The sequence below is a fragment of the Xenia sp. Carnegie-2017 genome, unplaced genomic scaffold (assembly GCF_021976095.1).
Source record: "Xenia sp. Carnegie-2017 unplaced genomic scaffold, XeniaSp_v1 HiC_scaffold_20, whole genome shotgun sequence".
Lineage (NCBI taxonomy): Eukaryota > Metazoa > Cnidaria > Anthozoa > Malacalcyonacea > Xeniidae > Xenia > Xenia sp. Carnegie-2017.
Genome location: NW_025813483.1, coordinates 952,177 through 973,424, shown reverse-complemented (window position 1 = coordinate 973,424; position 21,248 = coordinate 952,177). Strand labels below are relative to the sequence as shown.

The 21,248-nt window shown below is 33.7% G+C and overlaps 1 long non-coding RNA gene across 2 annotated transcripts; it reads left to right on the top strand.

Moving 5' to 3' along the window:
* The first annotated feature begins 2,501 nt into the window (after positions 1–2,501).
* Positions 2,502–10,592, top strand: LOC124442567. 2 transcript variants are annotated; one of them, XR_006947287.1, is made up of 7 exons: positions 2,502–2,759; positions 7,405–7,467; positions 7,544–7,876; positions 8,657–8,728; positions 9,404–9,475; positions 9,933–10,074; positions 10,392–10,592. It is a non-coding gene; the product is annotated as an uncharacterized LOC124442567 (long non-coding RNA). The 2 variants fall into 2 exon arrangements; XR_006947288.1 differs by lacking the exon at positions 8,657–8,728.
* Positions 10,593–21,248: the final 10,656 nt, after the last annotated feature.

Sequence of the window (21,248 nt, the reverse complement as noted above, 5' to 3'; positions counted from 1 at the left end):
CAATACCATTATCCAGACAGGACACAGTAGTTAGTGGAACTGAGGAAGGTGGGACAAACCTGATAAGGAACTGTTTAGTTACACAACGTGACTGGGCAGATTAAGCAAATATTTCCGGATCTCGTGGTGTGTGGATAATGTCTTTGTTGACTGTGGCAACAGATAAATCATAAGACCACAAAAGATTTTTGTTAAGGACTGAATTTAAATTTTGTGTATAGGTGTAACACAGGTGTAACATAATAACGTTCATTATCTGTAATACTTCATCAAAAGAAAATTTAAGCAAATGGCTCTTTTATAGCAAATTTTAGCTCTAACCACACAATGCAATTAACATCTCGACCTTCGCCTTAGAGTTAATGGAAATGTTTAATTCAATTTATCCAATGCTCAATCAAAATGCTCCAATCTTGTTATCATATGTATTTTAGTATTTCTATAATTTCGTAAAAGCACTATTGCCAATACACATTTAATATAAACGACAACTTTTTGAAAATAGACATGTTTCGACATGTCATGATGCCATCTTCAGTATGAGTGAAATAATAGGTGATACAAGGTTTATATAAAAGTAATATGATACATAAATTACAACAATAAAATGAAAATAAGATAAATTAATGAGGAGCGTTCGAGCGTATTATAAACTAAATATTGCATTGAATTTAAAAACTTGAACATTGAGGTCAGGGTTAGTTTTGTTAATGTGGAGCGCTTCTTTGATTTTAAGGGTGAATGAGGTGTCGGCAGTGTCGATGATTTTGAAACAAGAGGGTGAATTTGTCTGTTGTGGTATGTTCCCTCATTCTGGTGGATAAATGGCGCGAAGTTTCGCCAATGTATCGGGAATTACATCCCGCGCAATTGAATTCATGTACCACCATAGATTTAATTGAATCAGGGATTGGGTCTTTGAATGAGAAAAGGTTTTTGATTTTGAATGATGTGAAAATTAGTCGAATGTCAATATCTGTACAGAAGCGTTTCATAATGTTTGTAAGTCTGCGTTGTGTGTGTTGTGAGTAATGTCCGATGTATGGTAGTTTGAAGTATAGAGTTGTTATTTTGGAAATGAAAATTCCCGATACATTGGCGAAATTTCGCGCCATTTATCCACCAGAATGAGGGAACATACCACAACAGACAAATTCACCCTCTTGTTTCAAAATCATCGACACTGCCGACACCTCATTCACCCTTAAAATCGAAGAAGCACTCCACATTAACAAAACTAACCCTGACCTCAATGTTCAAGTTTTTAAATTCAATGCAATATTTAGTTTATAATACGCTCGGACGCTCCTCATTAATTTATCTTATTTTCATTTTATTGTTGTAATTTATGTATCATATTACTTTTATATAAACCTTGTATCACCTATTATTTCACTCATACTGAAGATGGCATCATGACATGTCGAAACATGTCTATTTTCAAAAAGTTGTCGTTTATATTAAATGTGTATTGGCAATAGTGCTTTTACGAAATTATAGAAATACTAAAATACATATGATAACAAGATTGGAGCATTTTGATTGAGCATTGGATAAATTGAATTAAACATTTCCATTAACTCTAAGGCGAAGGTCGAGATGTTAATTGCATTGTGTGGTTAGAGCTAAAATTTGCTATAAAAGAGCCATTTGCTTAAATTTTCTTTTAATGAAGTATTACAGATAATGAACGTTATTATGTTACACCTGTGTTACACCTATACACAAAATTTAAATTCAGTCCTTAACAAAAATCTTTTGTGGTCTTATGATTTATCTGTTGCCACAGTCAACAAAGACATTATCCACACACCACGAGATCCGGAAATATTTGCTTAATCTGCCCAGTCACGTTGTGTAACTAAACAGTTCCTTATCAAGTTTGTCCCACCTTCCTCAGTTCCACTAACTACTGTGTCCTATCTGGATAATGGTATTGTTACCATTATACAAGTTATAGCTCTTCTCATCTTGTTTTTCAAAAATATATAAAATATATGTTTGCACAGGATGGTCAAAGAAATAGACCTTTCATCTTTTGAAAATTTCAATACACAACATTTTATTTTTAGGAATACTTTTTTTGGAGACCTTGACTTGACCTCAGTCTGCCTGTCTCTTCATAGTTTTCTGACTTATTTATGTTTTTATTTAAAGACTTATACAAACTGAGGAGACTTAGGAGAACTTGAGAGAAAGTCAGTGAAAGCTTGAGACCGAAGGTCGAGTTGTCGACCGTTGCACCCTTCACCCGCTTAATACTTCTCATAAAGTCTCCTCGATTTAACTAAGCCTGTGCAAACACAATCATCTTTTATTTCTTTACAAAACAGCAATAATGCAAACAGACAAATGTAAAACAAACATTTTAAAATGTATTTATGTGATTTGCAATTAATTTGCCTTCAAGTACTTATTTCCATAGGAACTTTATGAATATCAGAATTTGTTTTTGAAATTGATACTATTGTCACATGACCTTAAATATACACTCCACAATGCAAACTGCTTAGTAATAGTAATTGAACATTCGAAAGTGAACATGTTTCTTACTTTTTTGAGCTGTTAAATGTTCAGTTTGTTGGTTTAGTTGCTAAAAGACCGATCGAGCACTTCAGAAGATCACACTTTATTTGTCGTCTCAATATCTACGAAATTAAATATTAAATAAGGGCATTTTCATTGTGTTGTTGACGACGTATAAAATACAAGAGACAAGAAACAAGAAACAAGCCAAAGAAACAAGCCAAAATATCTGGGTAAGTTACATTTCGTATTTCGTTTTGTTGTTAATGCACATGTGTACTTGCTGTTGTAAGTCTTAAGAAAAAAGATTTTTTTGCTGTAAGGTGTTGGCTTAAGTATTCATACCACTTGGAAGACGCCATCCGCCGTTCATTTAATTCGCAGTACGAAAATAATGGCGATTTTGAATTTCAAATTGTGAGAAAAATCATTGAGCATTTCTTCAGTTAAAATGCTTTTGTTTGTGCTTTTGAAAATGAAGTACCTAAGAAGAAAGGTAGTACATTGAGTGGAAATCGATGATAATTTTTTACCATATTAAAGTGAATCTTTATATATATTATAATTCTGCGTAAAAGGATGTCACAAGAATAATATTTCCATGAAGGCAAATTTTGTTTGTACAAGTCATATTTTTTCATCAAAAGTAAGAAACGATGCTGAAACATAAGACAACTGACATTCCGTATAAAGTAAACATTTTTAGTCTAAACGCTTCGACAAAGACAAAGCGTTAAATAAGCCGTTTGGTTTTATTCACTATGATGATATGATGTATGAATTTCGAGTTCAACGTTATGACTTCCATGTACCCATATTGGTTTTCCGTCGGATGAAGTTAATTGTGATAACTCTTTGAATATGCACCATGCACAAGACAAACTTCCGGCCAATTTAAAGTTTGGATAGAATACTTGCGAAGTACATACGTTGTAATTGTATGTCATACGAAGTATACAAGTGCAGATTCATAGGAAGAAGAATAAGAGTGAAAAGACGAAACGGTGAAATAGGTCGTTTTTACAATATTTGGATGACAAAATAATTCAATATTTATATGTTAACGATGGCAGTAATTCTGTTCCAAGGACAGTCTCAGGCTTAATTGAATTTTGGTAGTTTATTTAGCCAAATTTTGTTATCGATTTGTCTTATTACATTCATTGATTAAAAAGCAGTTCTTTATTACTGATTCAAGCATAAACAGTCTTTTTGCTCTTATGTGTCACAAGGAATGAACCCTTTTTTTTTACTGTATTGTATATCATTCTGGAGGCAAAATGATTTTTAATTAACATGAGAGACATTCCTTTAGTTCATGGTAATGGCAATTTTAAAATACACATAAATATGTATAAGATACATAAATTAAAATTCACATAAAATACACATAAATATGTTCATCGAAAATTACAAGAATCCAGATCTTACAAACAACTCCATCCTAACACAAACGAATTTGTCACAAACATCTCGAGCAAACCACTAACTGCACAGCAAACTAAAATTTTAAACAAAGGATTACATTACAACTTCAAAGACGCGAACAAACTTGACGAACTTAAAGTAAATGGCTCGAACCCGAGACTATCGTTACATGTTTGTAAATGTAGATCGCCCAGGTTGGTATAGTCCTGAGAAGGACTGTTTTTGTTGTTGTTGACTGACGTTTCAACAACCTTAGCGGTAGACTCTGAAGATGACTACCGCTAAGGTTGTCGAAACGTCAGTCAGCAACAACAAACAATCAGGACTTTATTAACCTGGACGATCATCATTTACAAACATGAAACTGACTACGTTGCCGACCTGGAATCAGCTTTAAAGTACACCAACTTAACAGACCAAAACAACAAAGAACTACGAGCACTTAAATACCTACAAAACGACGACGAAATAATCATATTACGAGCTGACAAAGGACGCAAAACAGTTATCATGGACATATCAGAATACATCGACAAAGCCAAAATCCTCCTACAAGACACCACCACCTACGAACTTCTCCACGCAGACCCCAGCAAAAACGACCACCAACCGCATCAACCAGAAACTGAAACAACTAAAAGACAAAAAGAAACTGACCGAAAACGATTACAGAAGAATCCGACCTAATGACGCATCCACCGCCAAATTCTACGGACTACCAAAATTCCACAAAGAAAATAACCGACTTCGACCTATCGTATCACTTTCAGGATCACCTACGTATGAACTTTCAAAATATCTTTATAACATCCTGTATCCATTAGTCAAAAATTCACCTCACACCATCAGACATCAACTCAAATCATGTTTCACCAAACATAAAGACAAAACAACAATTCATGATACAACTGACGCGATCTACATGATACCATGTAAAGACTGTTCAAAACAATACATAGGACAAACATCAAAGAAAATCGAAACAAGACTCACAGAACACAAAAACGCCATAAAAGGACGAGATCCGAACTCACTACCGGCAGAACATACCCACAGAAACAACCACACATTCGACTGGACAGAAACTAAAGTACTCGGACGCGCACAGACTAAACACGCACGCAAATTTAAAGAAGCTTGGTACAGTAAAGACAACGACACAATAAAAAGACATATCGACATACCCATCATATACTCACAACTAAAGAAAAAGGACAAAAATACTACAAACAACACCAAAACTATTCTATAGGATAACTGCAATAGGATAATATTCGGGACTACTACGCACGCAACCAAGATGGTCTTGACCACCATAATATATTATTTTTCAACTCTCTTACCAACACTCCTCCTTACCCAAAATATGCAGGGTTTTCCTTACCTAGGCAATGTCATCTCTCTGCCACCTCTACCAACTCTCTTTCACGCTCTTAGGCAACACATCATCCCAATTTGTAAAACAGGGACTTTGTCGTGGTGACAAATTTGAATATCGCCTTAAAGAGAGCAATTGCCATAGCGAATGGACTGAAACCAAATAAAAACCACGAAACCCTAGATAAAACCGAGAAAAAACTAAACAGAGAAAAGAAAGAAAACATCAAGAGTTCGGAAAAGAACTGTTTTAGAAACTTTGCATTTAGGCAAACAACTCGTCAGTTGTCAACATTTGTTATCTGTTTGGGTGAATTAACTTGTATATATATGTTAAGTTTTATCTTTATGCTGTCGACAACTCCTGCATGTTTGTTTGTCAAAGCGAAAAACGTTGATTGCTATTAAAGAAGAAATATTCTATAAAAGTCACGAAAACGTCTGAAACTTCAACTCCCTGTCTCACAAATGAAAGTATCAAGTGTAAAGTAAATATTGACTTTCATAATTTATCAGTACTTGTACATGTTGCCATTATTTGGAAACAAGATCTTGGAGGAGTTACCGACAGTAGAAAGTAAGGTCTCTTTTTCTTTGTATTTTAATTAAAACATGTTTTATCAATTTTGCCGCGTTTTTGCTTAGTTTGAGCTGAATAGTCTTTTATCAAACTATCTTTGATACGATATAGTTATTCAGTTGGCCTTGACTTGTCGAATTATTTTCTGAATCTATCAAACTTTCAGTCGTTTAATTTCTGCAGTTAGTTTTACAACCTTGAAATTGTAGTTTTTGAGTTGTTGCCGCTAAAACGTTTGTTGATCTTTTGTTTTTTTCTGTGCGCTTAGTGTTATAATACTGTTTTTAAAGCCTAGTTTGCATAGTTACTTATAATTTAAATTTGCAACTACTCTTTTGTCTGCCCACATAAATTTTTAGATGCACAGCTTGCATATACGGCAAAAACATACAAATCTTAAACAAACAGCAGATAAAGTGACGAAGTTCTACCGAAAACTTTCGTTGTATTACAGCTATAGAATACTGATGTATACCGAGTGCTAGCCGCTAAGAGAAAGAGTCAGAGTTTGAGTTGTATTTTGTGCACATTTTTACGGGAAGTTCTTGCTATGAAATTTGAGCATACGTCATTTGGGTGACATTCACTGCATTACATGTACTTGTATTCAAAAAGGTGAAAAGTCAGCAATTGCAAAAACATTTGTCAACCGCACTTTTACTCATTTCACGTAACACAGTACAAGGTATTTTTGTCCATACCAGCATTACTGCAAGCATTTTATCTGTTTCTAGAATAAAAGAAAAAGCAAGCACATATCACAATTCTTGTTATAATGATCAAAGCATGACATTAAGTAACTGTATATTTACAATTAAATTTTTTCTGAATTCAATACTTCCATATTTCCTGATATTATGTGCTATGCACAACGTCGATTTCAAATCGTTTTAAAAAAGTTATTTTTAAACGATTTAAAGTCTATCATATGCATTTCCTTTAGTATCATGTCTTTGAGAAGAAAACTTTCTATGTGATAAGTATAAAACTGACAATGTTCTCCGAATGTTTTATAGTTACCTTCTTCAAGCAAACTTAACTCTCGCAGAATATAATTTAATTTAATATATTGACCTTCTTCTAATTCATAAAAATAACCCCACTTACTTGGATCCCGATAAACAGACTCAGGAAAATATAAATTGTTTTTGATTAGATTAACTCATATGTGGCTTAAATCTAGTAGTTAAGATTGTAGGCAAAAAACCTCTTGTAAATTGTCTACACCCGAAAAAAAAAACAATGGTTTTATAGCTAATGAGTAATAATGGAAATGTCTGAATTATGTCCAGGATTATTCAAATCAAATAAGATTATCAACACAAAACCATTCAAGCAATATAGACCGTTAGAGCCCTCAATCATGGCAATATTTGATTTAAATCTTAACTATTTAGCTAGTTTGGTTTGATTTTTATGCAAAAAACATTTGTTTTTTTAAAAGATACTTAAAATGCTACATATAATTTTGAGCAAAAACTATTTCGTTTTAGGAAGAACAATGAAAGCTGCATCTGCAATTGTTTTCTTTACAATTTTTATTTCTCTTTGTAAAGGTATTATAACTCAAATAATTTTAATTTTCTTGAATTTTCAATGAGTTCTGATGCAAAAATACTCTTCTGTTTACAGGAAATATAACAGTTTTAAATAAGAACAGAACATTCTTATTTCATCCTGGTACCACAATAAATATAACGTGGACGTTTAAAGTTTCATACCCAATTATACATCGGGTGTGGCTTTTTACTCCCCATGGCTCGTCTTCCCGTAAAAGACTTGCAGACTTGCATGATCATGGAGGAATTGTATATTATCATTCTTATTCAAACTTAGAAATTCACGTTTATAAGCCATCAATCTTAGAACTAAAAAATATGGATACACGTTACAATGGGGAATATACCCTAATCATCTATACCAGAATGAAACGCTATTCGAGGAATGTCAATGTGTATATCGTTGGTAAGCTTTGATTTTATTCATTAGGCTCATTGTTTTGTGGCTTGGTACTTCTTCATGTGGCTTGGTACTTCTTCATCTTTATTATACATATTCATGATCTTTATATGTAAATTATTGTTTAAACGAAACAACTTTTTTGCAATATATGATCCGATTAATTTTTCAGACCCATAGTTTAAAGTATGGCATCTTCAAAACGATACAAAGATATTGCGAATTAAAAAAATTTTTGCTTTTGTTCTAGCTTCTAGATCACGTTTAATGCCTACAGCATTTTCAACTATAAAGCTACCCAGAAATTCTACTTCTAGAAATAATAACTTTCTAATGTTTTTTCAGCGTTTTTCATCGTTAAACTGTGCATTTTTTTTGGTTGTGCTTGCAATGTATATGATTGTTTTAGGTAATAAATTTCGTGAAAAAAAGGTTTTCGTAAACATTGCTTTAAGAACTTTTTTTAAAATAAAATATGCGAATATTACCAGCTCATTAGTTTAAGCACCAAAAACAAATGAAAAAATTAAGTTGTCAAATTTGCTTAATTCTTCAATATGAAATTCATAACTAACTAACAGTTTCCTGAGCTTGCTTGAAGTATCGTGTCATTGTGAGAACTGTCACAAAACTCAATTTTTTGTCCTTGCATGTGATGGCAACAGGATGTATTTTTATATTAAAAATAATTAGAGGAAACAGTTATAAAAAGTATGCATAAAGTTCCCAAAGCAAAAAGAATTGCAAAAATAAATCTTATTATGTTTACCTACGCTTTTGTTTTAGTTCCCACATCATGTTTATCAATGAAAACGTTTTCAACCGATATGCCATTCAACATATCTTTTACTAAAAACGGTATCTTTATCAATTCTTTGAATTATTCCATTTTGCAGTGTCGAATTGTAGTGTGCATTCTTTTTTGCTTGCTACTTGCAGTGAAAATTATTGTTTAAAGTAATTATAAGTCCGTAAGTTAAAAAGTTTTCTAGAACATTTTCTAAAGAATTTTTACCAAATCAGAATATCGTCAACATTGGTTTGCTTCCGTAGTCCGTGTGGTTTTTCTGATATTTAAAACGTAGCTACATTACATGATAATGTTATAAAAATTGCTTATTAAAAATAAATTATTTCAATCTAAAAGAGGAGAGAATAAGCTAATTCAAATTTTTGATAAGTTAAAGTTAACAAAAATATGATGTTCATTTGAAGGCAATCCTTATGTATTATGCAAACAATAGAGGCCGGTTGCACGAAGGCCGAATTGCTTTGCATTGGATAGCATTTTTTGAACTTTCAAAAAATCTCTTATGAATAAAATTATACGATTTCGACTGTGCAATCACTGAAATAAAATATTGTTTCGAAGATTACAAAATTTCATTGTTGCAAGAAAAATACAAACACCATTTCTACAAGTTTGAAAATTTTTGCTATCCAATGAATAACGCTATGCAGGCTTCGTAAACCAGCCCCTGAATTAGAATAATTCTAGAATGAATATTATGTAAGCAAATTCTGTTATTCCAGGTTCCACTCAGCTTCTTTCACCGACAACATTGTCAACTATTGCGCAATCAAGTGTCTTTGCCTCTACAAACGGTAACTAAGTTTTTCAAGTTTACTTTTTTGCGTTTTGCAAATGTTCAGCCCATAGTTTAAAGTATAACATGCTTACAATGCAAAAAACATATTGCGAAGAAAAAAGAACTGTTGATCGATGTTGAAGCGTTTTTCGTGTTGTTTTAACACACACGCAAGTCAGCACGCGTGGTTTTTTTTCATTTTAACACATTTAATTTTTGCAGTCTAATTGAAAAGAAATCGGATAAAGCTAACAATATGAAATTTTACATAAAAATTCAAACTTGCTGACTGCATTGTGCTGACTGCATTCTTCCAATGATAGTTTTTGTGATGCTTGGTAGCATTTCATGTCTACTTAACATTGCCAAATATTGGATTCATTAACTAAATATTGGATTCATTAACTTTTAAAAATCTTGTATAAATTAAAAGGCATTTAGCATTATTTAATTTCGTTTTTTTCAACACAAAGGGAGAGCAGTTGCGTCTACAATCAGGCCAAGTGGAAAGCATTATGTTAATTTTTCGAAAAAGATGAGCACGTTTGGCTGTTGATTTGGACTGGTGGTGGGGTGTTTGTTCTGTTGCTACTTACAATTATTGCTTTATTAAGTGTAAGTTAAAGTAATTTGTTTATAATCTTATAGTCCAATTTTTTGTGTCAGGAAAATATTCAAAATCTGATTATTTTGAGTAAAAATACTTCCTTGGGAGTGAGCATACTCCAGAAGCCGATGTAACATTTAGTTACAGATACTAAAAAAATTTAATCACTCCTAAAAGTTGTTTCTTCTATGTTTTAACACAAACTCACAGCTCTTTTAAAAACATGCATGCGAAGAGCTAAATAAGCATGTCTATACATCTGAGATAAAATTTTATTACATGAGTAACAATTTTAACAGTTCCTCCTTATTGTCTATTTTTTTAGTATAAAAACAGAATCCTTACGAAGAGAGTTGAGGTCTTTGAAGGACTCCAATTAAAAGAAATGTCTTGATTATCTATCCACTTCCTATTTTCTTTTGAAGAAGTTAATATTTTTTTAAGAAGTTAAGAACTCCTTTGTTAACAATAATTAAAGATAAAGTTCATTTTATGAAGAAATAAATATTTAAAATTTTTAACAAAATATGACGGCGGAAGTTACTTTCAAACCCGACATCGCATCTTACCAAATCCATAACACTTACACTAAACTACAGAAGCCTTTTAAAGTTGTAGTAATATCGAAATTTTTTTCATTATTTAAGTTTTTCATAACACTGCTTTAAATTATACAGCCTACCAAATTCCGTTTACGCAGCAGTGAATATAGCCACTTTGTTAAAAAATGTCGAAAATGAGAACTATTGTGAAATTTAGTTGTACTTCTGAAGCTCAGAAGCTGGCAAGCAAAAGCCAAAAAATGTTTGCTTAAAAAGATCAGTCTAAAAGAAACAGCTTGAAATGAGGATAAGATACAAAATAACTTAGCTTAAAGACGTATAAATTATGTGTTCAACTGCGTTTACGCTCTTTATAGGATTGTCAGATTCTAAATGTCAGATTGTAAATGTCATGAAAGATGTGCTTTTTGAGACACTCTTATAGCTAAAATTGAAAAATGCTGACAGAGATTGAGCAAACGGAAATTAATTTTAGGTGACGCAATTTTCAATGTGGCTAATGACATCGAAAGAAGTATTCGGTGGGAAACTTGTTTGAGATTTTTAGGCGTTTTACAATTTTTTTTACTTGAATAATTGAAAAACGACGTAAAAAAGACACAAAAAGCCGGTACATGTCAAAGTATGGATAACTTTATGACTTCCATACACAATATTGAATACTTCTGCATTTATAATGTACAATGAAACAATTTGACTTCAGTCTGAATATCGTTTTCAACCTCATTGGCAATTGTTGACTATTTTCACATGATATTTAAAATGGGCATGAGTGATGATAACACCATCACAAAATAACGCTTTTGTCAATGCTACGCAACTTGCATTGAATTGCTAACAGAAATTATGACGTTTTTGATTTGAACTACGATATCCTAATTAAATCCGACGTTTTAAACGCATTTTCCTTTACTTCAAATTTACTTGGTGTTATTTTCAAGACGACTAATAGCTGATTGTTTAAATTAAACAAGACTTACCTATAAGTTGATGTTTGATTGGAATTCTACTAGTTTCATCATTCAGGAACGAAGGAGTCACACGAGAAGCGCAAAACATAGGAAATAAAATGTTGACCTTTTTGACAATAAATAATTTACGGTATGACATTCTTGATAAGAAGCTCTTTGTTGGAAGAATGTGCTCATTTTAGCTTCAGTCAAAATTTCTCCAAGTATTTCAAATCAATTTTGAACACGTCTTTGTAAACGATATTCGTTAAGTTGAAAGTCTGAATTAACGCATGTTTCTTGATCTTTGAACATAATAACAAGTTGAAACAAATAGGAATCTTTTAGAAATTGATGAATTTGAACACCATTAAGCCTGGTTCACATACGACTGAGACTGGACTGAGGCATACCTGTGACGATGCCTGCGTTGCTCTTAAGGCAAATGTAAAAACTCATCGCTGACACACTAATGGTGTTTCAGGCAGTCGTAGGAGTTACCTGTGGTATACCGCCGAAATGCCGTAAAAGTTGAGTTGTGTTCAAGTTTCCCGGCATGTCGGCGGCTAAACAGCGGTGTACGGAACTTATTTTGGTTATTTATGTTATATGTGAACGTCTCTCCGATTGACCGGCGGCAATATTTCCCACACGCATTTTTGTAAAAAGATGGCGGATGAATTTTCAACACAGGACATGGAACCAAGAAATGACTCAATGGAAAAATTCCAATCACTTTACGATAAAAATAAAAACTTATGGATACAATACGCAACTATCGGGCTATTTATGATAAATCGTGTCCAGAGCACAAAAATCAAAGAGTAAAATCCAAATTATTCCCTTTTTTTCAAACCGGCTGTCCTATCTTTGATGTATTTTGAAATAACTGTTAAAAGGACCGCATAATTTGCTAATAGTAACGCTACTTTCAAATTACGAAGCACTATTTTGTCAAATTCAAATTGCAGCTAAATTTTTGTGGTCTATCGGCGATTTGAATTATGTCATTGAAAAGCATCGCAGACATGCCTCAGGCCTACCTCAGCCACAAGATCAAAAAACATCTCAGGCTTGCCCTTAATCTCAGTCATGTCTCAGTCATATGTGAACCAGGCTTAAATTAGTATTTATGTTTTCAAACTTTCTTTGTACATTGTAATGTCTTTCAGTCGGATGATTTCTCAAGTTAATGTTTTTGTCACATTCATGTCCATTCCTGGTAATCAGGTCACATTCATGTCTCTTTTAACACATACTCTTTTATAAATGGGGAGATTTCCTGCGACACAGGTTTCCCATCTAATTCTTCCTCGACGTCTTTTTTGACATAGGATTGTTGAAATGGAACGGAATTCGTCAATGCATACGAAAATTTGATAAAGTTTGATGAGAAACAAAAAAATTTGCTCCATTTAACATATATCTACTACTCGTCAAAAATAACTTTATTCTTCGCATGAGGTCACAGGAATAATTATTCATGTATTCTAAATATCTAAAGGCAGAAAAAGGCAAAATTTGGAAAAAATTAAAATTTTATGCCAGTACAAGACATTTAAGTTACATTCGCTACTTTGACTGCTTTATTAGCATTTCAGTGCAATATTTTCCCATTCCTATAATTTGCCTCAGACAATCAAACATTTACTCAGACATGGAAGACATACTGGGAATATACGTATAAGGTGCATGTCATGCGCAGAAGAAATGTTAACATAACAGTAATGCCATAGTGATGGATTTTTTTCTTGAAGACAGACCTGGATAATGTTGTCGTCTTCATATTTCCCCGAGGGAAGTCGGATTTCATGTTTTAATACTGGATGTAAATGGATAATTGAGTTCTTCTGCTGTATCATTTTGGCTATTTATCTTCCTGTATGCTTGATTGTATCCAGTATCACGTATTGCTTAGACATTTGCGTCTGTGGAATCCGCAAACTTGGATCCATAATTTGGATGCGACTTAACTGCTGTAACACAAATGGTCGCATTTGTTCAATGACATACCCGAGACCACGATTGGACCCTTTAACATGCCTTAAGGTAACTTTTGCTTTACTCTGCCTTAATGATATAATAAATAATTATGTAGTTTAAGATCTTGATGCTTTTCAGTTACGGCTTTATGATCTTCGGGATGAAACTTGTACAATGCAATTGATACCTTAGGCAGTTGTTGTGTAGAACTCTTTAGTTACAAAGCGTAATTCAACCTAAAAGTTTCGATATTTAAATTGCACAATGTTTTTTCAGCTTTGCAGGTTTCCATAAGCATATTTTTACTTGACAATTTTTATGATGTTTAGTTTTTGTACTTTTGGCAGACACACGAACAATGAAAGCTGTCGTTATAGCATAAGCAGCCAAGAAATCTGTTCAGGTTTTTTATGCATTCGATTTATTTAGAAAATATATTCCTTGATTTATATGCAATGTTTGTCACGCGAGTTATCTCGCGCGAGTTCCATTGCTTTCTATTGCTTTTACAAAGATTTAGGCAGTCTGCGATGCGAGACATACATACGTGTAACTCACGTGAGAAAGCGCGCGTGACAAACATTGCATATAAGTCATGGAATATATTGCACTGCGAGAATATACATACGTGTAACAAATTTCTGGGCCGCTTATGGTTATAAAAGATGTTTTTCGTCTACGTCACACATAAACCATCAAAATAAAAACATGGCGATAACAGTCAACTGTAATATCATTCATGAAATCGATCTATAATTATATTGATGACATCAGCCCAGTGCTCCAGATGTCGACCTGATGTTTTGAGGTGGATCAGCAATTTCCATAGCAACCTCGAGCGCTCATTGTGTAAACAAAAAAGCACTGGAGCGACCTACGCCTGTTGAGCTAATATACATTCAACTTTACATGAGCTAAATAAATGAATTCGAGATTTCACACCCGACAAGCGTGTATAGTGTTAGGAGATTCTGTTGCAAAGAGACATCTGATTGAACTATTGCTTCTATCGAAGAGCAAATGAACATTAAATCGGTGTTTATTACAAAAAAAAATTAAAAAGTTGTTTTAATTCGTTTGTTTGTTACACATTTGTGTTGGTATTTGATCATATTGAGCAATAAAACAAATTGGTTCCTTTTTTGCACTTTTAAGAACTACTATCATAAAATGTTTGGTAATAACCTTACGATTTCAAACGTTTTCATTATCCTTAAGTATAGTGTATTGAAGTTTCAATTTTGAAATTTGAAATTGATGTTTAAAGGGTACACTAATTTCAGTGAAACCATTTTTTCATTAAAGTCGAAAGCAGTCGACGGCCTTTGCAAGTATCTAACCTCTGCTTCTTTAACTATTTTTATATTTGAATTACATGCAAAAATATTACGTAAGCTAGTTTGCTAGAAATTTAATTTGCTCCTAATTCGCTTGACTTGGCATAAATAACGAGACGTAATTATTGCTAAATATCTACTTACTAATTCATTACATGTTTGTGTTTCAGCAAGTTTTCTTGGTGATGATCATACCTCGCATTATGGCTACTGTTGTATTTGCAATCTACGATTGGCGTTGCATGATTTATGAGAAAAAGTCAGTTTTGAATTGTAAACAAGATCATAAGTTTGGTGATGCTGTGTCCTGGATCGACGCATGGCTTTCCCTATCCATCGTATCATCGCTAATACTTATCATAGTATTTATATGCGATGATGAGTTCACATTCGTCAGAGAAAATTGTAGAAATATTTGTAGAAAAGGCTCTTTCTTTTCTTTGTTGTTCCTAATGGTAGTGACATTAGGGTTTTACATGTGGCGCTTAGTTTCTGGGACAAGAGTTTTTGCGGCTTTACTTTTTCTTCTTTGGGTTCCAATTACTACAGCACTTGTAAGTGTTGTAAATTTTGTACCTCGGATTTTGCCAGATGGCACAAATAGAACAAATGGATCAAATGGAACAAATGGACTCTTAAGCTTTTTGAAAGTTAGTAAGATTTGGTTCTATTGGCTTGCAGTACTCATATATTTTGTCGAAATATTGGTTAAGTTTTCGTCTGTATTACTGGATACTGTGGAAGAACTGTCACCAATCCTGGAAGATTCTTTTCATGATGAATTAAAGGACTTAAACGCACTTAAAGTCATTCTTATGGGTTTTAGATTGGCATTCCACGCTCGTATATTGGGATTTTTTTACGAAAAAATTTTTCACGGTGACAAAGATCTGTTGTCTGAACCATCTAACAGACTTGAATATAGAACAAGTGAAGTATGAGTAGGAACATGTAGAACAGCAAAATATCATAATGAGCATAAAAAATATTTCATGTAGCAACTTCACAAGAAAAATAAAGCACTTACCTTGAAGTATGGGAGCTTCTATTTCACAAAAAATATACTATTGCAAAGACTTTTAACTAATAATAATGTAATTTACCTTCCAATATGCCAATTGGCAAGTTTACTGTTAATTATAAGCACTTAATTTTAACATTGATATAGATACCATATTCATTAGATAAACAATACTCAGTAAAACAAATTGAAGATGTAATAACATGTACTAAGATTTGTATCAATAAACTAATCTTTTTCCTATCTCACTCATCGAAAACCTCTTTTTACAATGTTCTCTTGTGCTCGGTCTAATTAGTGCATCAAAACTTAGTAATGCGAGAGCTTTATGTGTAAGACAGTAATTTTTCATATTAGTGGCTATCTTACAAATAAAATTTTCTTCAAAAGCTTACCTAAAGGAGTTAATCTTCCGAAACACTTTTTAATAGCTTGTATAGCTTGTGTTTAGCATTTTGATGTACATGTAATAGATAACTTCTAAATTATTAGATTGTTTAGGTATATTACCATATTTATTTACTTGGACACAGATTAGAGGACAAACAGTATTCACACTCTATTGAAAATTTTTGATTAAGAGGTTGTTTACATGATCCCGGTTAACCGAGATTCAGTGAGACGTAAAAGGATTTCGAGGGATTGACAGGAGGCAAAACTTCAAGCGTAAAAATTACAGCTGTTTGTTCAGCACCACAAGTAATTCCTTATTCTTAAATCAGAATATTGTGAAATTATTCCTATTGAATCGTTTCCATTCGCCAAAATCATTTAACGCTTGGCTGAATCCCGGCTACGATGTCTCATGTAATCAGCCAAAGATTTTCACTAACGACATAAGAATAAGGACAAACAAAGAGTAAAAATAGAAAATTCATGAGAAGGCAATAAAGCAAATGACGCAAACATCGGCATAAGCATAAGCATAAGAATAAGCACGGCAACTTGACATAAGAATAAGTTAGAACAAAAACAAATTGAAAAGAAAATCCTTTTCTTTTACTTTCTACAATCGCTGGAGAATATGCTTTGCTTTGCTTTATCACTTGTGCTTACGTTGCTAGAACTAGATTTTCACGCATATCTTATTACTTTCATTATCAGTGTAATGGCGCCAATCAAATGTATTTTCTGACCAATAGAAACACTAAGTTGTCTAACTAAATCAAATATACATCAAAGTGAACCTATTGTTTATTTCTTAAACTGTAGAATTGAGAATCAGTTTGTTTGTTTTCTATTATATAACTTCTATTCTCCAAAATTCCAAGATTTTTTATTTTGTTTCTTAGTCAAATCTCACACCATACAGCGTGTAAAGTTTAGAAACTTATCACAGCCAGCAAATCACTCTTGTTTATGAAAGTATTTGATCGTGGTGTAATGTATACCAACAACATGGCATCTAAAGATCAATCCCAAATAACAGTGTACTCACATATAAATATATATGTCAAACAATCTGCAGAAAGCTGACAACTAACAAAAAAATTTAATGTTCATTTGATCTTAACTTTTCTAAACGTCAGAAAACTCCAACACTAACAGTCCCTCTCAGACGATCTATACATTTTCAAACATGTAACGACATGTGCGGTGTAATTATTGTCAGATCTAGATTTGAGCGTATACTTGTCACTCTCGACTTTGTTTTCATATCAAACATGATGATTCCAATGATAAAATGATTCAATGTTGGTAAAATCGAGAAGGTTATCACGACAGACACCGTCGAGGTCCGTACAGCTTGTGTATTTTCGAATAAATATAATTTCAATAAATACGGTTTGAATTCTTTTGAAAAATCATATCCATCGAAGATAATTGGAACGACGTTACTATTTTTATCTAAATAGCCGATACTACAATCGATTAAATTGCTATCGATGGATATGGTATAGCGATGATGATTGAATAATTCGAAATCGTAATCGTTTTCTAAAACCAAACCAGGTGTGTTACCCGCAAATGTACCACAAAAACTAAAACACATTTTGACTACTTCAATTTTAATAACGATTTGAAATCATCTGCTTTTATAAAGGTCATGATATGCACCATTTGTGGTGATGGTATATTTGAGTTATTTGCAATCAATTTTCCTTGTCTCTTAATGAATTCGTGTACGGAGACGAGTTCATAGTTTTTAACAAATGTTTGACCCAGTGAAGGCGATTTAAAATTCCTTCCTTGGAATACAGATAAATCGAAGTCGTGTGTGTTGATCGTCATATTCAATGCACGTGCCCAATCGAAGCCAGATGCATGATTTCCCAATCCACAGGGTGTCTTGAATTGATCAAGAATGCGTGATAATTCTAATACCTGATTTCTGTTCACTGTTGGAGCATTCGTGATCGTATCGTGTGTAATAGGGATTAATTCTTGAAACACCATCAATGTAGGTAATGAACGGACGAGACGTTATGTTCTATTTTAAGTTTATTTTCGGAAAGACGCTTGTTCGTCACGTGCGGAAACAAATAGAAGTCGTTGTATTTGCGTTTATTTTTTCCGTGCGCGTAATTATATACCATAAATCTTGTTTGAGCATTTGAATCATCGGGTACGTCACTCGTATCTGAATAACTATGTGAGGTTTTTCTTTTCTTTTTCGCAGGTTCTATAGGATGGGTGGGATCTGTAAGATTCTACACGTGATAAAATTTTCTTAATTCATAAATGTTGAAGTTCACATTGGCATTGCTTGGTTTAGTACTTCGTCCAGCCAATCTTTTGAGTTTAATGGAGCCGTTTGTTTTACGCGTAAGCACACCAAACTTGCTTTGTTCAGCATACACGGCACGTTGTTTTCCATCATGAATAAGAATAACAACGCGCATGTTATATTCATTCGACATGAACTGTACCATGACAGTTTCTTCTGCGGTGACGTGGGTGAATAGATGGGTGACATCCCGTTCTACATTGTGTTCCAAGAGTAATTTGAAGCTAAATGAAGATATGATCTTCGCACTTTGCTGGACAATTTAAGCAATCGTGTCAGGAACCTGAAAAAATCAGGTGACTCAACGGGAACGGGTGACTCATTTACAGTGATTTGAAGCGTTGACTAAACAATTTCCCGTATTGATGAGCATCATTGTATTCAAAACCGGCAAAATACGATCTGGTTGTTCCAATATGAGTCGGTTGACCAACAATTTCGATATCCCAATAAACATCAATAAAATTCCTCACCTTGTAAATGTTGAACGAGACATTAGCTTCAGCCGTGTTTGTTCCAGCTAGATTTAAACCTTTGAATTTGATGGAACCCTTTCTCGTCTAAATACACCGAATTGACTTTGTTCGGCATACACGGTACATTCTTTTCCATTATGAATGACTACAGTTTGCATATAATAATGACCACTCGTAAACAATAACAACACTGTTTTTAAACATGTGAAAATAACGGAGTGACATCTATTTCTTTTCCGAAACCGAGATTTAGATCAAGACGTTGATTTGTTCCATTATATTGTAAATTTTTATTATCAGCAACAGGTGATCCAAGCTGAGACGGTTTATTTTTGATGACGATATTTGGGTTTTTAACGGTTGGGTCGAAATTCTCCGATTTTTGTAAATATTGAAGGTGACGCGTGCATGTGCGGGATTCGTCCCGCGTAGTGCTATACCTCGAAGTTTAATTGTTCCATTCGTTTCACGCGTGAATATGCCGAAGTTGTTCACTTCTGCATACACCAAGTATTTTTTTTTGAATTATGCGCAATCACAACACTACGCATGTCTGCGTCATTGTTCGTAAATCGCAGTAGAACCGTTTCATTGACATTGACATTTGAAAAGCTCGACGTGATGTCCAATTCTGTATCATGACCATGCCGTTCCTCGTATTGTTGATTGAACAGATTTCCATATTTATTGTAGTTGAAACTAAGAAAAGGTTCTTTAACAGTATCATTTCCGATTAATGTGGGCTTACCAAGAATGTCAATATCCGCGTAAACATGATGAAGGTATCTTAATTTTGTAAATATTAAAGGTGATTTGTGCAGCCCTAGGATTCATACCACGTAATGCTATTCCTTTAAATTTGATCGATTTCTTTGTTTTACGATGGAATATACCGAATTTGCTTTGCTCGGCATACACAGCGCATATTGTCCCATCATGAATAACTTCAACAACACGCATGTACGGATCATCGGACGTAAATTGCAACAGAACTTTTTCTCCAGCCTCGACATCGGCAAATCTTTCCGTGACGTCCGCTTCATGATCATGACCAAGTTTCAATTTAATTCGTTGATTGAATGGGTTACCAAGTTGTCCGTTGTTGCTATATTTGAAGTTAGAAAAGTCATGTCCTTCACCAATATGCGATCGGTTGTTTCTTATTTTAATAAGCGGTTTTTCACGTGGCACCTCAAAATCGTCCAATTTATAAATATTGAAAGTAACTCGCGCATTTTCGGGATTTGTGCCACGTAATGCAACCCCTTATAAGCGGATCGAATCACTCGATTTGCGTTTGAATAGTCCGAATTTATTTTGTTCTGCATAGACCATACATATCTTGTAATTATGCATAATCATCACGCTACGCATGCTTGCGTCATCGCTTGTGAATTGCAACAAAACTTTTTCACCCACTTGAATACCGGCATCTGTAAAGAGGTTGGTGGCATGGACCTGTCTATCGTAACCCAATCTGATGGCATTACGTTGATTGAACGGATTTCCATATTTACGATAGTTGAAATGAGTAAACGAATTTGCATCACCAAAATGAGTAGGATTCTCAAGAATGTCCACATTTGGAAAAAGAGACTTGAATTTCCTGAATTTGTAAATGGTGAAGGTCATAGATGTTTTGCTAGGATTGGTACCCCGTAAGGAACCACCCCTCAATTCGATTTTTCGAGATGTTTCACGATTGATAACTCCCCATCGACTTGTTTCGGCAAATATGGAATGAGTCTTATTGTTGTGAAGAATCCCGATGACGCGCACATGCATCTTTGTCATCGGACTTCCATTGCAACTAAACCATTTCCGTCACTCTCACATCGGTAAGCTCGGAGAATACATCCACCAACTTATCGTGACCGAGTAGGATATTGATGCGTTGATTGAGCGGATTGCCGAATTTCGTATAGTCGAAATTAGGAAATGGTTGTTGGGTGACAAAACCGAGAAAGTTTGATTTGTTGTTAATTCTGATGGAAGGTTTCTCCGCGGTGGCAACAAAATTTTCCAATTTGTAAATATTGAACGTGGCACGTGCATTCGAAGGATTCGTACTACGTAATACGATCCTTTTAAGAACAATAATATCTGACATCACCCAGCGGTGAC